The sequence below is a fragment of the Papio anubis genome, chromosome 15 (assembly GCF_008728515.1).
Source record: "Papio anubis isolate 15944 chromosome 15, Panubis1.0, whole genome shotgun sequence".
Lineage (NCBI taxonomy): Eukaryota > Metazoa > Chordata > Mammalia > Primates > Cercopithecidae > Papio > Papio anubis.
This window is the reverse complement of record NC_044990.1, coordinates 51,492,574-51,502,376: the sequence shown is the minus strand read 5'-3', so window position 1 is coordinate 51,502,376 and position 9,803 is coordinate 51,492,574.

Below are 9,803 nucleotides of genomic sequence, written 5' to 3'. Positions count from 1 at the left end.
ATGTAATATTATATATACATATATGTACATATTATATATTATATATTATATGTAATATTATATATTATATATTATTAATGTATTATATGTAATATTATATATTATAATATAATACATTATAGATTATATAATTTTTATATATATATATTTTTTAAGACACAGTCACTCTGTCGCCCAAGTTAGAGTGTAGTGGTGTGGTCACGTCTCACTGCAGCCTCCACCTCTGGGCTCGACGGATCCTGCCACCCCAGCATCTTGAGTAGCTGGGACTACAGGCTCATGCCACCATGCCCAGCTAATTTTCTTGTTTTTTGTAGAAATGAGGTCTACGTTGCCTAGGCTGGTCTCAGACTCCTGGACTCAAGCAATCCTCCTGCCTTGGCCTCCCAAAGTGCTGGGATTACAGGTGTAAGCCACTGCATCCAGCCTATAACTTTACAGAAAGTTTACCTTTTATTTAACTTTTCACAGTGTAGAGTTAATACTGAACTACTTCATGTAAAATCTGGAAACCTTGGAACCATACAAGTCCATTCACCATCTCTCTGCTTTTTTACTATGGTTGTCAAATGTATTATATCTATTAGAACCCGCACAGACAATGTTACCATTTTTTTCTTTAAACACTCATAAAAAGTTTAAATAAATTAGCTCAAAAAAGTAACATTTGTGAAATATCTCTAATTTTCTTAAAGGAAAATATTCTTAGTAAAATGCCTGGAAGATCTACGTACTTTGTATCTATCTATCACAATATTTAGTTCCTTCTTACTACCCCCGAGTAACTGGCTCTGCTTTTATTATTTTTAATTTTCAGTCTTTTAGACCTTGTTTATCTGATGCCATTCCAGGATTACACGTAGTTGAAAAAAGAAAAACAAAATAAAACATAAAATCTCTTCATTTGTTTCGCTTTTGGTCAAAACATTAGCATTGCCAGTAATGTCCTAACAATCACATTGTCAAGGCAGGAAACTAAACACGTCTTTCAACAAAGAAATACCTCACATTCTGATAGGTAAGCCTTAAGGGGAGGATCTTTAATGGTCTATTGGCCTTTTCAATTTTTATAACAATCTACTCATTTGGTGGACATTTTTATGACAACCAAGACAGCATTCAAGGCATCTGGAGTACGGAATGCTACAATTGTAAAAGTACTCAATTAAAATTCTTATTTATGTTTGTGTAAAATGTATGAAATATTCTGGAGAAACAGGTTGGGACGATAACTATCTTCCCAAGCTCCTATTACAGTGATGACAAGTGTAATTTGGTACTGCAGTTCTACAAAAGCTTTGCTTCTCCACCACCTCTTACAAGCCCTGCATAAGGTGAGACAGAAAAAGGAGTCTCATCACTCACTCTGGCTCTATCACCTGGGTTTTTACAGCTCCACAATTCACTTGAAGTCATGTAAGTTCAGGTGAATCCGGAACCCAAGAAAAATTAATAGTCAAAGAGGAATCAGTGACATTTTCAACAAAATGTACACTCACAAAGCCTTTTGTGTTTGGGGGGAAATTATTGAGCTTGTTTTCGTTATTTGTTTCTGGTTTTGTGTCACTTTTAAGAGAGGGGGAAGGAAAACCCCATTCTCTGGAGAAATAAAGAAATTCTGGCCAGATGGGGTGGCTCATGCCTGTAATCCTAGCACTTTGGGAGGCCAAGGCAGGCAGATCACCTGAGATTAGGAGTTTGAGACCAGCCTGGCCAATACGGTGAAACCCCGTCTCTACTAAAAACACAAAAATTAGCCGGGCGTGGTGGTGTCCACCTGTAATCCCAGCTACTCGGAAGCCTGAGGCAGGAGAATCACTTGAACCCTGGAGGCGGAGGTTGCAGTGAGCCAAGATCAGGCTATTGCAGTCCAGCCTGGGCAGCAAGAGTGAGACTCTGTCTCAAAAAGAAAAACAAACAAACAAGTAAAGCTCTATATCCTTGACCACACAGAAACTGGCTGGGCGCAGCGGCTCACACCTGTAATCCCAACACTTTGGGAAGCAGAGGCAGGCTGATTACAAGGTCAAGAGATCGAGACCATCCTGGCCAACATGGTGAAGCCCCGTCTCTACTAAAAATACAAAAATTTAGCTGGGCGTGGTGGTGTGCGCCTGTAGTCCCAGCTACTTGGGAGGCTGAGGCAGGAGAATCACTTGAACCCAGGAGGCAGAGGCTGCAGCGAGCCGAGATTGTGCCACTGCACTCCAGTTTGGTGACAGAGTGAGACTCTGTCTCAAAAAAGAAAAAGAAAATTTGCAGTACTTACCATCTTTTTTCATTTAGTGCTTTCATGTAGATGTCTCCTCAGGTAGACACAGGGATAAGATACTAATCTAATACACAATGATATGGGGGCCAGTTAATCATTGCATTTTGTTTCAAAGAGTTGTGACTTCTTAGATAAAATATTCTATGTAAACACACAAAGTATATGATTAACTTTGCTCGTTTTAGGGTCAAAGAGGAAAAAAATCACTTTATTTCTTTTTTAAGTCTTTGTTCCTTTCAAGCACATAAGAGATTGATGTACTTAGCAAGGTATGTTCATTTAAGTCCGGAAGATCTCAGAGGTGGCCCTGAATCCTATTATACAGATCCCAGTGCAACCATTATTCAGCAAAGCAGTATTGTCAAAAACATTTTTCAATTTATTATATCTAAACTTTAAAATGCTCTCATATTGATTTTAAGGCATTTCCTACTGCAACACAGAACAATAGATTTTCAATAGCTTCTGGTGAGAATTCATGACCAGTGTTTACATTTTTTCACTCAGACTTAGATCACCCTAATTTGCTTAGTCTAAGGTACCTAACATTATGAGATATTTTTACAGATCCCTTTATTTAGTCAACATATACTTACTGAACATTTACTGTGTGCCAAGTCCAGCGTGGAAAATACAGAAACACAGAGGCAAATGATTCTTTCCTGTGCTTTTATTTCTTTTTTCTTTCTTTTTTTTTTTTTTTTTTTTTGAGACAGAGTCTCACTCTGTCACCCAGGCTGGAGTGCAGTGGTGAGATCTTGGCTCACCTCTGCCCCCGAGTTGAAGTGATTCTTCTGCCTCAGCCTCCTGAGTAGCTGGGATTACAGGCGCCCACCACCACAGCTGGCTAATTTTTGTATTTTTACTAGAGACGAGGTTTCACCATGTTGGTCAGGCTGGTCTCAAACTCCTGATCTTGTGATCTGCCCGCCTCTGCCTCCCAAAGTGCTGGCATTACAGGCGTGAGCCACCGCACCCGGCCCTCTGTTTTATCTCTATCTTTCATGTTAAATGGTTTGTTCAGATATCTGTTATTTCTTAGTTGTCCATTAATATTTATTCATTTTTATTTTTATTTTTTAAAATTTATTTTCGAGATGGAGTTTCACTCTTGTTGCCCAGGCTGGAGTGCAATGGCATGATCTCGGCTCACTGCAACCTTGGCCTCCTAGGTTTAAGTGATTCTCCTGCCTCAGCCTCCGGAGTAGCTGGGATTACATGCGCCCACCACCACGCCCGGCTAATTTTTGTATTTTTAGTAGAGACAAGGTTTCACCATGTTGGCCAGGCTGGTCTCAAACTCCTGACCTCAGGTGATCCACCCACCTCAGCCTCCCTAAGTTCTGGGATTACAGGCATGAGCCACTGTAGCCTGTCATCTGTTAAAATTTAACAGCGAGGAACCAAAGAGTTGATTGGAAGCTCTGAGCACATGTGTGGGTCTAGTCATCTGTAGGTTTCTCTGTGAATGATCTGGCTGGGCCATTTTATTGGAGAACTTGGGATTTTCCATATATTTACTTATTTCTCTTGGACTGGTCCATTCCAAAGACTCTTCCAGCCTCCTGCCTTGATAAAGAGTTGGTCTCCAGCATTCTGGGAACCAAGAGAAGAAGAGAAAAAAATCTCAGCCTCCTAAACAATTTAAAGAGCCTTACCAGTTATCTTAAATTGAGTCTTTTTTGAGGTCTAACAAATACACTATATTTTACATTATCAGAATGTAATTTACATTAATTACTTTGTTAATGAGTACATAAAACATTCGTTTGCATAAAAAAGCTTAGCCTCCAATATGCATACATTCATTTAATCCTTCTAATTTTCGGTTTGGCATTCCTGCCCTCAACTGGGGCTGGTTTTTTTTTTTTTTTTTTTTTGGAGACGGAGTCTCACTCTGTTGCCTGGGCTGGAGTGGAGTGCAGTGGCGCAATTTCGGCTGGCTGCAACCTCCACACTTCCCAGGTTCAAGCGATTTCTCCTACCTCAGCCTCCTGAGTAGTTGGGACTACAGGCGCCTGATACCATGCCTGGCCAATTTTTGTATTTTTAGTAGAGACAGGGTTTCATCATGTTGGCCAGGCTGGTCTTGAACACCTGACCTCTTATGATCCTCCTGACTTGGTCTCCCAAAGTGCTGGAATTACAGGCATGAGCCACCGTGCTAGAAACTAGGGCTTGTTTATTCAGTTTAGAAATGCTGTATCTTTCCCCTCTCCAGAAAATAAGCCTTTAAATCCTCACTCTTCCGCTGGGTGGGGACTAACTGAGTATTCCCTATTCAAAGTGTGTTTTTGTTGGGGTTTGAAGAGAAGTGGGGAGCTAAAGAATTAACAACTTAAACTGTTAACAGTCTTTTTTTTTTTGGTTTAAGTTTATTTATTGCAGAACACCTCAGAGACTTTATTATTCCAGCATGTGTTGTGAATCTTCTAGATTTGGCAGGCCCTTGTTTAACCATAGGGCCCTTTTCCTACAAGTGTGTCTGAGGAATTCATTTGAAAGAAATCTTGCGTTAGAGGCGTACAATGGGTGAAGGTCTCTTGAAACTTTAGATAGCAAGAGGTGCCACCACTTGACTCCATGGCGTGTCTTTGGAGGTTCCTGGGACAGTACTCAGGAGTTTGGGCACTGTCATCTTTATTCATCCAATTTTGTCCTGGGCAGGATCTTGCTGGTTGAAACAAAGTGATTTGGGGGTTGTTTCCTTCATGAAAGTAGCTGTTAAATAGTTCTGAAGGCTAGATCTTTACCTAGAAGTCTATACGAGTTTCTATTCAATATCTATATATTCCTACTGTTTCTTTGTAAACAAACTATAGCAATTAGACAAAAATTGGGCAGTACGCCAAGTTCCAATTGGCGAGATTCTGTGAGTGGATATATGCATATATATGTATATGCATATATATATATATATAGTCATTCAATGTCTTTGGGTACCAAATAGCGTTAAGCTTTAACCTTCATATTGAAGAATATTACCATTTATATAATACCAAATGCCTTCATGGGACGACATGCACTGAAAGGGACAGATGGAATAAAGATTGCTGATTTACAAACAAAAATGAAACTTCTGAGTTTTCACGTAACAAAACTCTTCCAATCATATATAACTTTAATGGGATTTATTGTGCTTTTCTTTCTTTCTTTCTTTTTTTTTTTTTTAAGCTGAGGTCTTATTCTGTTGCTCAGGCTGGAGTACAGTGGTGTGAACACAGCTCACTGCAATCTCAACCTCCTGAGCTCAAGAGATCCTCCCACTCAGTCTCCAAGTAGCTGAGTCTACAAGCACGCAGCACACGCCAGGCTCATTTTTTAGTTTTTATAGAGACAGGGTCTCCTAGGCCCAAGCAGTCCTCGTGCCTTGACTTCCCAAAGTGCTGGGATTACAGGCATGAGCCACTGTATTTTTTGTCTTAATAGTCACTGTTAAAACAGTTATAAATTTCCAGGTTTTGTCACCTATCACTTCAGTGTGAGTAATTTTAAAAAAATCTCCCATTGATTAGTTTCACACTGTAGTCAAGAATCTAACCAAAGATAGAATTTGGTTAACTTCAAAGTAGGGACCAGATTTAGTAATAGAGAATAAAGCCCTTCTTTGTTATGTTACAGCCCACGAGTTAATCCAAAAAGGTCTGGTGGGCTTAGTTACAGATAGGAAAAGGAATTTAGCTAGATTTTTAAAAATATTTTTATGTAGGCAGGCCAGGTCATGTTTATCTAAGGATTCTCTAATTGGATGCCATAAAGTGACACACTTAATGTGAGCTGCAATGTAAGAATGAAATGACAAAATGAAGCAGAACAAGATAACTTAGAAGTGGGGAGAATAAAAATTAACTGAAGATAGTTAACCCCAAAACATTACTTATTTGAAATCAAGTCACGTAATTACACTTGGAACCTGGTATATTGCTCAAGTTTTGTCTAATTGCTGTAGCTTATTTACAGATAAACAGTCAGAATATGTTTGAACCCAGATAGTCATTTAATGAGTATAACAATGATAAGCAATTAAATTATTTGCAACTTTGAAAAGTTGGTTAGGCATAGTTGCCTTTTGAAAATCATTTTCCCTTGAAAACTCAATAATACTGTTTAAAAATACACAAGGCATTACATGTTTGCTTGCATTATAATCACAGTTTCATGTTCACACACCTTATCAAAAATCCAACACCAACACTGTATCAACAGTGCAATATGAGAGGAAATTTGGCAAACATTAGATGTATTCAATTGTTGCAGTGGTTTAAGTCAATTCACACAGAAATAGGAAGTAATTTTTTTGACATCTCCTTATCAATCAATTAGAGCTGAAACACAAAAAGAATCTAAGAAGTTTCAGGGCAGGGGTGGGCACGGTAGCTCACACCTGTAATCACAAGCTGGGAAGCCAAGATAGAAGGATTCCTTGATCCCAGGAGTTCAAGACCAGCCTGGGCAACATAGGGAGGCTCCCGTCTCCACACACACACAAACTTAGCCAGGCATGATGGCTCACACCTGTAGTTCTAGGTACTTGGGAGGCTTAGATGGGAGGACTGCTTGAACCTGGGAGGTCAAGGCTGGAGTGAGCCATGGTCATGCCATGCACTCCAGCCTGGGTAACAGAGCAAGACTCTATCTCAAAAAGAAAAAGAAATAAAAGGGAAGAAAAGAAAAGAAAGAAAAGAGGAAGGAAGGAAGGAAGGAAGGAAGGAAGGAAGGAAGGAAGGAAAGAAGGGAGGGAGGAAGGAAAGAAGGGAGGGAAGGAGGGAGGGAAAAAGTTGTGGCAAAGGAATAAAGTGTGTAATATTCTTGAGCTAGATATTACTCCAATGATTGGGAAGAGTAAGTAGTCAAATAATGAGACTGAATAAACATGTTGCCAAAATACGTAACTGCAGTTTTTACTTCAGATCTGAGAACACTGGGGATCCCTCCCCCATAACATTTATTGTGAGAATATGTAATAGTGATACTACTGATTTTTCTTCACTTTATTTATTTATTTTTTTTGAGAGGAAGTCTTGCTCTTGTCCCCCAGGCTGGAGCGCGGTGGCGCGATCTCGGCTCACTGCAACCTCTGCCTCCTGGGTTCAAGTGATTCTCCTGCCTCAGCCTCCTGAGTAGCTGGGATTACAGGTGCCTGCCACCACGCCCGGCTACTTTTTCTATTTTTAGTAGAGATGGGGTTTCACCATGTTGGCCAGGCTGGTCTTGAACTCCTGACCTCAGGTGATCTGCCCACCTTGGCCTCCCAAAGTGCTGGGAATACAGGTGTGAGCCACCATGCCTGGCCTTTCTTCACTTTTTTTTAACTAACATTTTTATTTTAGTAGTTGTAGATTTACTGAAGTATTGCAGATAATAGAATTCTTCTAACCCCATCCCCAGTTTCCCCTATTAAAGCTTATATTAGTATGATACATTTGTCACAATTAATGAATCAATATGGGCACATTACAGCCGAAAGGGGTGTGGTGGCTCACACCTATAATCCCAGGATTTTAGGAGGCGAAGGTGGGCAGATCACTTGAGGTCAGGAGTTCAAGACCAGCCTGGCCAACATGATAAAACCCTGTCTACGAAAAATACAAAAACTAGCCGAGTGACGCACACTTGTAATCCCAGCTACTCGGGCAGGCGGGCAGGGAGGTGCTGAAGTGAAAGGATCACTTGAACCCAGGAGGCAGAGGTTGCAGTGAGCCAAGGTCACACCACTGCATTCCAGCCTGGGCTACAGAGCGAGACTCCATCTCAAAAAAAAAAAAAAAAGAAAGAAAATATACATTAGTGAAATTATATACTTTATTCAAATTTCCTCCATTCTCACCCAGTGCCCTTTTTCTGTTCTAGAATCCCATCCACATGCCACATGACATTGTATCGTCATGTCTCTTGACTTTGACAATCTGTCAGACTTTGTGTTTGATGGCCTGATAGTTTGAGGAATACTGATCAGGTATTTTGTGGAATATCCCTCAATTGCGGTTTGTCTAATGTGTTTCTCATGATCATGCTGGGGTACAGGTTTTCAGAAGGAGAAACAAAGTTCCATTTTCATCACATCATATCAAGGGTACACACTATCAGCGTGACTTATCACTGCTGAGGTGGACCTTGATCAACTGGTTGAGGTGGGTGTGGGCAGACTTCTCCACTGTAAAGCTGCTCTTCCTCCTCTCCTCCTTTCCACAAGGTAATCTTTGGAAGGAAGTCACTATATGTAGCCCACACTGAAGAGTAGACAGTTTTCTTCCCCTCTTTGAGGATGAAGTATCTTAAAAACGTACTTGGAATCATTCTGCAAAGATCTCTCTCTTCTGTTTATGCAACCATTTATGTCAGTATAGACAAAGGGATAGTTTTATACTATGTTATAACGCAATCCTGCTTTACTTTGTTGCTGACATACCCCCATTATTGTAGGGTTTTCTTTTTCTTTTTTCTTTTTTTTTTTTTGAGAGGAAGTCTTGCTCTTGTACCCTAGGCTGGAGTGCAGTGGCGCAATCTCGGCTCACTGCAACCTCTGCCTCCTGGGTTCAAGCGATTCTCCTGCCTCAGCCTCCCAAGTAGCTGGGATTACACCTGCCACCACACCCGGCTGCCACCACACCCGGCTACTTTTTGTATTATTAGTAGAGACGGCGTTTCACCATGTTGGCCAGGCTGGTCTTGAACTCCTGACCTCAGGTTATCTGCCTGCCTTGGCCTCCCAAAGTGCTGGGATTACAGGTGTGAGCCACCGTATCCAGCCGGGTTTTCTTTTTCATCGCTTCCTATATTCCTTCTGATATATCACTTTCTTACACTACAGGATGCTCTGGACTGGCATGTTTCCCACTCCAGTCTTAGAATCAGCTGTTTCTCTAAGGAGCTTATTTTTTAAAAAAATTGGACAATGGTATTAGAAACCAAGATCTAGGAAACCGTCGTTCTCAGCGAACTAACACAAGAACAGAAAACCAAACACTGCATGTTCTCACTCGTAAGTGGGAATTGAACAATGAGAACACATGGACACAGGAAGGGGAACATCACACACTGGGGCCTGTCAGGGGGTTGGGGGCTGGGGGAGGGAGAGCATTAGGAGAAATGCCTAATGTTGATGATGGGTTGATGGGTGTAGCAAACCACCATGGCATGTGTATACCTATGTAACAAACCTGCACATTCTGCACATGTACACCAGAACTTAAAGTATAATTAAAAGTAATAATAAAAACGAGACCTAGGCCGGGCGTGGTGGCTGAAGCCTGTAATCCCAGTGCTTTGGGAGGCCAAGGAGGGTGGATCACTTGAGGTCAGGAGTTTGAGACCAGCCTGGCCAACATGGTGAAATCCCATCTCTACAAAAAATACAAAAATTAGCTGGGCATGGTGGTACGTGCCTGTAACCCCAACTACTCAGAAGGCTGAAGCAGGACAATCCCTTGAACCCGAGGTGGAGGTTGCTGTGAGCCAAGATTACGCTACTGCACTCCAGCCTGTGTGATAGTCTCAAAAAAAAAAAAAAAAAAAAAAAAAAAAAAGAAAC